The 12,152-nt window shown below is 42.4% G+C and overlaps 1 pseudogene; it reads right to left on the bottom strand.

Moving 5' to 3' along the window:
• Positions 1-1,268: 1,268 nt before the first annotated feature.
• On the bottom strand, positions 1,269-2,299 carry LOC127664119 (secreted frizzled-related sequence protein 4-like; annotated as a pseudogene).
• Between the last annotated feature and the right edge of the window lie 9,853 nt (positions 2,300-12,152).

Raw genomic sequence — 12,152 nt, 5'->3', positions numbered from 1 at the left:
TATGTCCCCCCACACAGATTTTTGCCTCGATAGGATTGTTTTAAAAATAAAATGCAAATGTAAATATGCGAAATGCGAGCTTTTTCCTGAGAAAACCTGAGATTTTGCTGTGAGAAAGGAGAAGAAAGGATTAGGGGAGTCCCAGCAGGCAGACATCCTAAGCATTCTCATGCAGAAGAAGGCAGCTCTCTCCTCCCCTAGCTTGGGAAGGGCAGGCAAGAGAGCAAAATACATTGAATTCAACCGCATCCAGGATCTGAAAGGATTCTCCCTGCCCCACCGCACCCCGTGGATTCCAATGCAGGTCATGCAACTTGTAGGCAAGATGGGGGAAGGGGTGTTGCGGTGCCACCAGCCTGCCCCTAGTGCCACCAACAGACGGACCCGTTGTCTCCCCATAACACTTATTGCTGGGAGTAAAACTTGGGTGAAAGGAGGAAAAGAAAAGAACAGGCCTAAAAAAAGGCAGTTTCCCGACTTCTTCTTCTTCTGTTTTATTATTATCCAAGATGGCTCTTTATTGCTTTAGTCATAGAGGAAGAAAGAATACCGTTTGTGGGGCGGCCCCTGGGTAACTGGTGAGGAGCATCTCCCGGATGGTGTGGTAGCCAAATGACAAGAACATAGACCTTGACAGTCTGCCCCTCTTTACTTGTCATTTTTAGCTTTCTTTTCAAAGTTTCTAGGTAAAGACAGAATTGAAAGTCTGACAAACACACATCACCATTTCCCACATCCCATAGCTCTAAACTTTTCAAAGCCACACTCATCTGAAAAACCTTCCTACGGACCACACACATGAAGATCTTTTAAGTACCATTCCTCCTGCCTTTGTCAAAAACATGTTTTCAATAACATTTAATATATCACTAACTTCCTAACAGAAGTTAAAGGATATTCAATATTTTTGTCAAAAAAGTTTTGTTTGACATAGCATGTGAACTTTACAATGTACATACATTATAGGTCAAATTCCCAAAACTGAAGGTCACACAGTATGCACACAGAGCACTGAATGCAGGCGCCCTTCCCCAACTTTCCCTCTTCTACTTTCCATACCAGGAAACGAACAAATAACAGGGCTCTGTGACTTAATGTGAAACACTGAAGCCATCACTAAGAGAAATGCTGCAAGATGTGTCTATAAAGAGAACCCCAGAGGATCCTTAAGGCAAGTGGTGGGTGGCGTTCTGTAGGCTGTTCCAGGCAGCACCGCCTTCTCCTTCAAGGGTGGCTCCATCTTGAAAGAAATTAGCTTGCACCTTTATTCAGGTTTGACTTTTGGGGTCACTTCTCGCTTTGATGTTCTTCTTAGGACTGGCAGGTTTGGGAGCAGGTGACCCTCCCTTTGGCTTTGGGGGGTTACTGTGACTAGGGCAGCTGGCTGTTTGCTGCTTGTCCTGAATTGTTCTCTGCTGTTCCCGAAGTCTCTCTTCCCACTGTATGGACCTTCTACTGAGTTGATCTCCCCATTTCTCAACTAAACAATTTTCAAGAAGCATCATTCTTGAATGCCACTCATAACACATCATTAGGACATCTTGATGGGGCAGGATGTGTGGACACTGGCAGGAGGAATTGGTGATGAGAGGGACTTGCATTCGAGGGATATAGGTGAGGAGGACTTGAAGATCTCTTTCACATCTACCACAGTTGTGACCCCATTGCAACCACTCCTCTGGACGGCTTTTATTTTGGCATGAATTACATAGCTGTACTTTTTGCTCAGGTTTGTTGCCAAGGTTGGCTTCACCTTCTTGCACTTGCACTGATCAGGGCTCAGACGTTTACAGTCCGCATCAAAGGACCTTTCTTGCACCACCATATCTGGTGTGATGTCTATCCACTTTACATCTTCTGGAAGGTCAGCGACTATTACCTCAGGAGAGATGCACACTCCAGGGTCATAGGCCGGCAGCTCACCGCAGGCCAGGCTCTCTGGCCAGCTGTGGTTATACATCTTCATGAGGGGCTCGCAGTCGTCACATGCTCGCTGGCACACAGACTTGCAGGGCTCGGTGGGATCCTGCAGGATCTCCAGGGTACAGATTTGTGCGTACATGGCACAAAGGAAGAAGTGCAGCACGGAGCTGCAGTTCAGGTCCACTAGCTCCTCATACTGCTAGAGAGCAAGGATGGCGTTCTCCTGAGTGCTGTGGTGCAGGTGGTTGGGCATCTGGGTGACCTTCCAGGGCTTGTGCCTGCACATGGGGATGCACACAGCCTTTCATGGCTCTCCCTGTGCTCCCAGCGCCAGGCACAGCCACAGGCATGAAGCCACCAGGGCGGAGAAGATCATGGCACTGTCCTCCTGGGCTGCAGTCCCTGCTGGGATGACCTTTTTCTTCCAGCCCCGCTGCTCTCCTTATCTCTACCTAGGGCCAGTAGAGTGAGCTTTCCTGCTGGAGCTCCAGTCCGCACTGTTGGGGAGTTCTGGGGCTTTGGCTGTAGATGCCCCCTGGGCACACCAGCGCCAGCAGCGCCTGCATTCAGCACCGACCCGCATGGCATGGGAAGCTCCAGTCTTGGGCCAGGCAGCTCAGAGCGCCGTGGGCCATGGCCATTGTGGAACCCTATTTATCCAGACTCTCCCCTAATGTGAACTCAGCAGCATTGGCAGCAGCAAGAACAGAGCAGGCTCCCACTCTGCTGCTCCACCCCCAGCACTCCTGCAGAAGCGATGATGTCATCTCCGCCACTCCACAGCCAAGGGCTATAGTTTTGCATTTCCCCCAAAGTCTCTCCTTTTTTTTTTTTTTTTTTTTTTTTTTTTTTAGTCTTCGAGTCTTTTTTCTTCAGATCAAGAAACGCAGCATCTTGCTTTCAGTCATTTGGGACGCTGGAGACAAACCTGTGCAAGGGGAGACTTTGCTAAGTCGGCCTTAAGGTTTCCCTAAGTACAGAGTTGGAGCAACGTGACCCTGTTGTCGCCCTTTAATATTGAAACATTTGTTGTTCCTTTCCGATAGGTGGCGAAAGAAGGGTCTCAGTCCTGAGGATGGTGTTGAACAGGGAAAGCCTAGCAAAGGAAAGCTAGGTGTTGGAGCTATCACTGGCAGTTTACATAAGCCTCCCCCAGCCCGCTCTGAATCCTGTGGAGTTTGTTATTGTTATTGATGTTGTTTTGCGGCCACTGGACTTAGTTCTGGCTCAAGATTTTTTCATTTTTTTCATTAATTTATTTTTCACTTTACATCTTAATTGCAGCACCTCTCCCGGGCCCACTCTTACCAGCTCCCACCGCCACACCCCTCCCCTCTTCCACAGAGAAGGAGAAGCTCCCCTTGGGTAGCACCCTGCTCTGGGTTATCTCCCACTAAGGCCCAACCAAAGAGTCCAGCTGGGCTAACGGGATGGAAGGCAGGCAGCAGAGTCTGAGATGCAGGATGGGATGAGGGGATCGAGTGGTTAAGGCAATGGGCCAGATTTGCATTTTTAAATTACGTCCTTTCGAGTCATAGAAAGTCTTGCAACCAAAAAAAGCACAGGACCAGATGGTTTCAGTGCAGAATTCTACCAGACCTTCAAAGAAGAGTTAACACCAATACTCTTCAAACTATTCCACAAAATATAAACAGAAGGAACACTACCCAATTCCTTCTAGGAAGCCACAATTATGCTGATACCAAAGCCACACAAAGATCCAACAAAGAAAGAGAACTTCAGACCAATTTCCCTTATGAACATAGATGCAAAAATACTCAATAAAATTCTTGCCAACCGAATCCAAGAACACATCAAAACGATCATCCACCATGATCAAGTAGGCTTTATCCTGGGAATGCAGGGTTGGTTCAATATACGGAAATCCATCAATACAATCCACTACATAAACAAACTCAAAGAAAAAAACCACATGATCATTTCATTGGATGCTGAAAAAGCATTTGACAAAATTCAGCATCCTTTCATGCTTAAAGTCTTGGAGAGAACAGGAATTCAAGGCCCATACCTAAACATAGTAAAAGCAATATACAGCAAACCGGTAGCCAGCATCAAACTAAATGGAGAGAAACTTGAAGCAATCCCTCTGAAATCAGGGACCAGACAAGGCTGCCCCCTTTCTCCTTATCTTTTCAATATTGTACTTGAGGTACTAGCTCGGGCAATTCGACAACATAAGGAGGTCAAAGGGATACAAATTGGAAAGGAGGAAGTCAAACTATCATTATTTGCAGACGACATGATAGTCTACCTAAGTGACCCAAAAAACTCCACTAGAGAGCTCCTACAGCTGATAAACAACTTCAGCAAAGTGGCAGGTTATAAAATCAACTCAAGCAAATCAGTGGCCTTCCTATACTCAAAGGATAAGCAGGCTGAGAAAGAAATTAGGGAAATGACCCTCTTCACAATAGCCACAAACAGTATAAAGTATCTTGGGGTGACTCTTACCAAACATGTGAAAGATCTGTATGACAAGAACTTCAAGACTCTGAAGAAGGAAATGGAAGAAGACCTCAAAAAATGGGAAAACCTCCCATGCTCATGGATCGGTAGAATCAATATAGTTAAAATGGCCATTTTGCCAAAAGCAATATACAGATTCAATGCAATACCCATCAAAATCCCAACTCAATTCTTCACAGAGTTAGAAAGAGCAATTATCAAATTCATCTGGAACAACAAAAAACCCAGGATAGCTAAAACTATTCTCAGCAACAAAAGAAAATCTGGGGGAATCAGTATCCCTGACCTCAAGCAATACTACAGAGCAATAGTGTTAAAAACTGCATGGTATTGGTACAGTGACAGGCAGGAGGATCAATGGAACAGGATTGAAGATCCAGAAATGAACCCACACACCTATGGCCACTTGATCCTCGACAAACAGGCTGAAAATATCCAATGGAAAAAAGATAGCCTTTTCAACAAATGGTGCTGGTTCAACTGGAGGTCAGCATGCAGAAGAATGTGAATTGATTCATCCTTGTCTCTTTGTACTAAGCTCAAATCCAAATGGATCAAGGACCTCCACATAAAGCCAGACACTCTGAAGCTAATAGAAAAGAAACTGGGGAAGACCCTTGAGGACATCGGTACAGGGAGAAAGTTTCTGAACAGAACACCAATAGCGTATGCTCTAAGAGCAAGAATTGACAAATGGGACCTCATAAGGTTACAGAGTTTCTGTAAGGCAAAGGACACCATCAAGAGGACAGATCGGCAACCAACAAATTGGGAAAAGATCTTCACCAATCCTACATCAGATAGAGGGCTAATATCCAATATATATAAAGAACTCAAGAAGTTAGACTCCAGAAAACCGAACAACCCTATTAAAAAATTGGGTACAGAGTTAAACAAAGAATTCTCACCTGAAGAAATTCGGATGGCGGAGAAGCATCTTAAAAAATGCTCAACTTCATTAGTCATTAGGGAAATGCAAATCAAAACAACCCTAAGATTTCATCTTACACCAGTCAGAATGGCTAAGATTAAAAATTCAGGAGACAGCAGGTGTTGGAGAGGGTGTGGAGAAAGAGGAACACTCCTCCACTGCTGGTGGGGTTGTAAATTGGTACAACCATTCTGGAAATTAGTCTGGCGGTTCCTCCGAAAACTGGGCACCTCACTTCCAGAAGATCCTGCTATACCACTCCTGGGCATATACCCAGAGGATTCCCCACCATGTAATAAGGATACATGCTCTACTATGTTCATAGCAGCCCTATTTATAATTGCCAGATGCTGGAAAGAACCCAGGTATCCCTCAACAGAAGAGTGGATGCAAAAAATGTGGTATATCTACACAATGGAGTACTACTCAGCCATTAGAAACAATGAATTCATGAAATTCTTAGGCAAATGGATGGAGCTAGAGAACATCATACTAAGTGAGGTAACCCAGACTCAAAAAGTGAATCATGGTATGCACTCACTAATAAGTGGTTATTAACCTAGAAAACTGGAATACCCAAAACATAATCCACACATCAAATGAGATACAAGAAGAAAGGAGGAGTGGTCCCTGGTTCTGGGAAGACTCAGTGAAACAGTATTCGGCAAAACCAGAACGGGGAACTGGGAAGGGGTGGGAGGGAGGACAGGGGAAGAGAAGGGGGCTTATGGGACTTTTGGGGAGTGGGGGGGGGGCTAGAAAAGGGGAAATCATTTGAAATGTAAATAAATTATATCGTATAAAAAATTTAAAAAAAAATTATGTCCTTTCAATCCATTTTACTTGTTTGTTTGCTTGTTTGTTACTGCATGAGTGTGTGTGTGTGTGTGTGTGTGTGTGTGTGTGTGTGTGTGTGTGTGTTGTACACTCCATTGTCCACACAGGAAAGTTGGGGAACAACTTTCAGGAGTTGGCTTTCTCCTGCTTCACTCTAGGCTCTAGGGATTGAACTCAGATTGTCAGATTTCATGAAAATGTTTTTCCAGGCTGAGCCCTCTCAGGGACCTTGAAAATCATTTTTTAAAATTAAAACAAAGCAACATTCATTGAAGAAAGAAAGTTGTATGGTTATAAACATTTTGTTTGGCAACATAAATTTTGATAAAGATTTTCTCCCAAAACAAATTCTAGAAAGAAATTAAATTGTATTTTACTTTTCTAATAGTCAAGGGTAATAAAAATTATTGAAGGCTCAGAAATACTTTATGTTAATATTTCTAAATAATATATTAAAATTATTTTATTGCTATGGTTTTGTTTTTCAGGAATATGCAAGATTATATATAAAAAGGTGGACATCTATATCCACATACAAAAGTCTTTTTTACTAATTTTCATTTTAATAATGGGAAAAAGAGGAGCTATAACCCCAACAAACCATGATATTCAAGGTAAGCTAACTCTGTATGTAATAGAAAAAGAGGCTATGCTTTTAAATATTAACAAATTAAAAGCTAACTAAATGTGTGTAACATTTCCAAGATTTTATGTTTTTATCATGATAATTGCTTGGTTACTACTGATTTTTGTCAGGCATTGACTGCTTAGAAAACCTTAATACCTTAATGATTGCTGACATAGGGAGAAGTAATCTTCCCCAGTGATGAGTCCCCTAATTGATTATTCAGCACCAAGTAACCAACCCTAAAAACATGTATATATAAGCCACACTAAGTGGACTCTGCTGTAAAGTTGAACAAAAGGTGTACCCTATCTTCCCCTTACAAAAGATAAATGTGAAGCTAGGTTGTAGATCAGAGATGATAAGCGACCCTAAAATGAGAAGTCTATGACTTTAAACCAGAAAGAGAGTAGTGAGCATCTCTTAACATATTTTTTTATTGTCTGATCTTTGCTATTCTGGGGAAGGGAATGGCATAAAATTATACATTAGGCCGTCTTTAATGACTCTGTGCCATCAACCCTTTCCATGAAGACATGTTTCTGTCTAAACTAGAATTATCTACGCTGTTCACATTTAGAGCCATCTAGTACTCTGACTGGTCAGTCAAAAAGTAGTTAATAGGTTCATTTTGGAGAGCTTCTTTAGAAGAGTGCCTGCAAAAAAGAAAAAAGAAAAGAAAAGAAAAAAAGAAAGAAAGAAAGAAAGAATGAAGGAAGGAAAGAAAGAAAGAGTAAAGATATGCAAATTTTCTTTTATAGTGAAGCACTATGGAAACCTTGCTGAATACATGCATGTGTAGAAACTTTGCACAACACTTGTGCCAGGTGAATAGATGTTATTTCCAAACATGAGACAGGAGCTCTTACAGGACAGCCTTCTTCCACACGTCATTATCATCTCCAGTACAAGTAGCACACATGGTTATCAAAATGACCAATAATGACAAAGCAAATGTTCCTCTACTATAAAGACATGTGGCCATAAAAGTAAATACTTCTGGACTCAGAGAATAAACATGTGTACTGGCTGGTTAGTTTGTCAACTTGACACAAGCTGGAGTTATCAAGAGAAAGGAGCCTCCCTTGAGGACATGTCTCCAGGAGATCTAGCTGTAAGGCATTTTCTCAATTAGTGATCAAGGGGGAGGGCTCAGCTCATTGTGGGAACTAACATCCCTGGGCTGGTAGTCCTGAGTTCTATAAGAAAGCAAGCTGAGCAAGCCAGGAGAAGCAATCTAGTAAGCAGCACCCCCCCACCCCCCATGGCCCTCCTCCAAGTTCCTGACCTGTGTGAGTTTCTGTCTTGGCTTCTTTTGATGATGAACAGCTGTGTGGAAGTGTAAGCTGAATAAACCTTTTCCTCCCCAACATGCTTCTTGGTCATGGTGTTTTGTGCAGGAAGACAAACCCTGACTAAGACAATAAGAAATTCTACTTATTGAAAGTTGAAAACAGTGGCAAGGTAAGAAGTTGACTACTCATAAAAAGACTGCTTTGTTCAGAGTCAACTTTACAATATGAAATCTGAGTTTTTCTTGGAGTTATTTTTTATATATATAATTAGCAACTATGCTGAATATCTGCTTTGAAGTGTGAGGTGTTTTCTCCACAGAGAAAGATTTGATATCCCAAGAGTGTGTTCCTAGCTGGGTGGTTAGTCCCTGTCTGGAATCCCAGCAATGAAGAGTCTATGACTGGAAGATGATGCACTTTGAAATTAGCTTAGGATGCTCAATGAAAGAGACGGGGTTATGGGAGGGGAGAACGTGTGCCAGAGAAGTGTATCTCAGACTACTTGAGTTAAAGCATTTCTGGTGGACTTTGTAACAGGACAGACCATTGTGAAAATAATGGTCTCAGGTTTGGGAATCAGAAAACTGTGTTTCAGTCTTTGTTGATCACCAGAAGTTAAAGCAACTCAGATAATTTCTGTCTCAAGAGGTCTTTATATTTTATATAAACAAGTTATTAAGTGAAAAGCAGAAAGGGCTGTAAATGATTTTCAAAATTTTGGCTATTTAGGTCAGATTCATACTCTTTTCTAGAATTTTCCAAAGCAATTCTTAGGCAGGCTCTGAGGAAGTGTCTACACAATAGCAAATTCAAATTTTATTCCCTTATTCAGAAATGAATGGAAAAATAACTCCTTTCCAAAGATTCTACTTTCTAGAATTTGTAAATGTCTTTCAAAAAGATGGCCTTTACACATGGGGTTAAACTGAGTCCCCTGAGATTAAAAACAAACAAACAAACAAACAAACAAAAAAACAAATAACGAAGTCATTTTCACATTCTATTCAAGATTTCTTGTGTCAGAATCGTACATGGCTCTTTTTGAAGTGTTTTTACATTCTACCTTCTCTGAGTATTTGAATAACCACCACCATGTGATTTATTGTTTTCTTATTACTTCCTGTGTCATTCAAAAAACAGTGGAGAGAATATACTCTATTAAAGAGATTTATCACATCAAGGGGAGGAAACTGGCTCTGAAATTGCTTAGCAGCATGAAGACAAGAATTCCAAGATGAATTTCCAGTAATGGATCCCAAAGCAACAATGAGAACTATTCTGCAAAAGAAGTTGTTGCTCCTAAAAAGCTGGACAGCTGCAGATTCAGGAAGTTATTTGCTGAATTGCTGACGTGACTGTTGCCTTTCCAAACACACCCTTCCCTGGATCATAATACATAAAGGGAGAGAATGGATAGCTCATATCCTACCTTGCATCTTCATGTGTTCCAAACTCAAACTTAACTTGGGAATTGTGGATTAGCAGAACTTATGTCAACAAATAACCCTATCTTGTAGTATGACTTTTCTATCTCTCCTTAAGGAAAGGCAAACTGTTGTTCAATAAGGTTTTCGGTTTTGGTTTTCCTCAGGGGCCACCTCACTCTGTATGAAGATACACAAAATGTGTTTGGATAGCTAGCTTCCTTTTTAATCCCAACCAGGAGGGTGATGTAAAAATAGTAAATACATTAGAGGTTAAATTCTCATCATAGACATCATTTAGCATAAAGGACAATGGGTTTTAATCTAGATTGGCAAGTAACATGGGATAAAAGAGGAAAAGTGAGTCCTGAAACCATGAGAAGAGGAGCTAGGAGCTAGTCAGGCAGATAGGTACAGGACTTCAAAAACGAAGGACCTCTGAGTCCTGTCTATGGCCAGAACAGCAAGCAGTGTTCCAGGCAGAGATAATCATTCCCTTTCTGGTTTCAGTTTTACCCTGGATAGAGGCCGGACAGACATGCCATATATGTTCTTGCCAGAGGCAATGCTAGATGCCCAAACCCTAGTCCAACCACCAGGATAGAAAAACACACGCATAGGAGGATAAACTGGATAGAAAAGCTCATCCTTGATCTCAATCTATAGTCAGCCACAAGTTATCAAAAAAGCCCTTAGACTATCAGCTTTGTCTATCCCAAGCTATGGGAACCTGCTTTCCAGTGGTTTTGCTTGCTTTATCTTAAGCCCCCAACCACAAACCTATGGTAAACACTTCTAAAATCTCACACATGACAGACCGGGAATTAATTTTTCTCATTCCTGATACAAGAACCCAGGGCCACTGACTAGGTGGGAGTTCTGTGTAGCCACAGCTTTCTGGCAACCCAACCTCTGAGTTAGCTCACCTGAGGCTAGAAAGCCTCTGCCACACTCAAGGACCTTGCTCCCTCATCTCCTTTCACTGTAGTATGGAGCAGTTAGGGGTTAGGGTTAGGGTTAGGGTTAGGGTTAGGGTTAGGGCATGAATCATCTCATTTAATTCTTGCAACAAGCATGTGAAGTGGGTCTCACCATCCTCATGGGGTTTTGGAGTAAATGACCCTTAAAAAAATGTCATGTCCACAATTCAAAATGATGCTGAGTTTTTAAATTACTTATTCTTTTCCAGGAGAGTCCGACATCCTTTTCTCTGGGACTTTCTCTCACCTATGTTAGAGAATGTATAGAAACCCTGTAGGGATTTTTGGTGTTTTTGTTGTTGTTGTGTTATTTTTTATTTTTAATTAATTGTTGTTTTTTTGTTTTTTGTTGTTTTTTTGTTTGTTTGTTTGTTTTTACTTATACACTTTACATCCCCTTCACTGCCCCCCTCCCGGCCACTCCCTCCAATCCTTCCAACCATACCCTGTCCCCTTCTCCTCTGAATGGGTGGGGGACACCCTCAATATCCTCCCACTCTGGCACATCAAGCATGCAAGGCTAGAAGCATCCTCTCCCACTGAGGCCAAACAAGGCAGCCCAGTTACTAGAACATATCCCACATACAGGCAACAGCTTTTGGGATAGCCCCTGTTCCAGTTGTTTAGGACCATAGGAAAGTAGAGCTATACATCTGCTATATATGAACATGGAGGCCTATGTTCAGGCTGTGTATATCCTTTGGTTGGTAGTTCAGAATCTGAGAGCCCCGAGGGTGCATGGTCAGTTGACTCTGTTGGTCTTCTTGTAGAGTTCCTATCCCTTTCAGGGTTTGCAATCCTTACTCCTAGTCTTCCATGAGTCACCAAGCTCCCTCCATTCACCGTTTGGCTGCGGGTGCCTGCATCTCTCTAAGTCAGCTGCTGGGTAGAGCCTCTCAGAGAACAGCCATGCTATGCTCCTGCAGACAGGCATAATAGAATATCATTAAAATTATCAGAGATTGGTGTTTGCCAATGTAATGTGTCTCAAGTTGAGCATGCTATGGTTTGGACAATCCCTCAGTCTCTACCCTCCTAACTCGCCCACCTTTCATCCATGAATTTCTTGTAGACAGGTTGCATTTTGGGTCAAAAGTTTTGTGGGTTGGTTTGTGTCTCTATTGCTCCACTGGGGTTCCTGCCTGCCTACAGTAGGTGGCCTCTTCAGGTTCCATATCCCCAGTGCTGTGAATTACAGCTAAGGTCTCTCTCCCTTTGATTCTTGAATACCTCCCTTATTCCAGGTCCCAGTCTTGTCCTGTAGATGCCCCCTCACTCCTAACTCATTGGTTTCAGATTTACATTCATTCACATGACCATCTGGCCATCTCTCCTGTCCCTCCCCACACCTGAACTTGAACAACTCCAGAACCCCTCTCCCACAAAGTTCCCACCCTCCATCTGCCTCTTATGACTTTTAGTCCCCCTTCTAAGTGAGATCCAAGTGTCCTCCCTTGGGCCTTCCTTTTTGTTTAGCTTCTTTGGGTCAGTGGAGTATAACATAGATATCCTGTACTTTATGACTAGTATCCACTTATAAGTACAGTCCCATACATTTTTGGGACTGGGTTACTTCACTCAGGATGATATTCTCACGTTCCATCTATTTGCAAAATTCATGGCACCTTTGTTTTTAATAGCTGAATACTA

This window comes from Apodemus sylvaticus, chromosome 13, assembly GCF_947179515.1.
Source record: "Apodemus sylvaticus chromosome 13, mApoSyl1.1, whole genome shotgun sequence".
Classification (NCBI taxonomy): domain Eukaryota; kingdom Metazoa; phylum Chordata; class Mammalia; order Rodentia; family Muridae; genus Apodemus; species Apodemus sylvaticus.
This window is presented reverse-complemented; position numbering and strand designations above follow the sequence as displayed.